Source organism: Colobus angolensis, unplaced genomic scaffold (assembly GCF_000951035.1).
Source record: "Colobus angolensis palliatus isolate OR3802 unplaced genomic scaffold, Cang.pa_1.0 Scaffold9, whole genome shotgun sequence".
In the NCBI taxonomy this organism is placed as follows: domain Eukaryota; kingdom Metazoa; phylum Chordata; class Mammalia; order Primates; family Cercopithecidae; genus Colobus; species Colobus angolensis.
The window spans coordinates 10103430-10104075 of record NW_012122931.1 but is presented as its reverse complement, the minus strand read 5'-3'; positions in this window follow the sequence as shown (position 1 = coordinate 10104075).

The following is a 646-nucleotide window of genomic DNA, read 5'->3' as shown; positions in this document are numbered from 1 at the left end:
TCCGTCTCAAAAAAAAAAAAAAATAAAAAAATAAATAAATAAATAAATAAAAAATTTCCATTTTGAAGTTAAAAATTAGTATACTTCAGTATGGCTGGGCACAGTGGCTTACACCTGTAATGCCAGCACTTTGGGAGGCCGAGGTGGGCAGATCACTTGAGGTCAGGAGTTCAATACCAGTGTGGCCAATATGGCAAAACCCCGTCTCTACTAAAAGTACAAAAATTGGCCAGGCATGGTGGTGCGTGCCTGTATTCCCAGCTACTTGGGGGTCTGAGGCAGGAGAATCACTTTAACCTGGGAGGCCGAGGTTGCAGTGAGTCAAGATCATACCATTGCACTCCAGCCTGGGCAACAGAGAGAAACTCTGTCTAAACCAAAAATAAATAAATAAATACATAAATAAAATAAAAATAAATAAATAAATAAAAGAAGGATACATCAGTACATCAGTATGATAAAATATTCAGGAACCATTAAAATTGTTGATTTTTGGATAGGAGGGGATGGAGGAAAAAATTGCTGATTTTTATGTTTTTCAAAAAGTGAATTATGTCCACTCCACTGCTTCACTTGACTAGCCTTAAAAAAAAATGACTAGCCTCAAAAAAAAAAGTAAACTTAGTTTTTTCATCTACATCTTCTT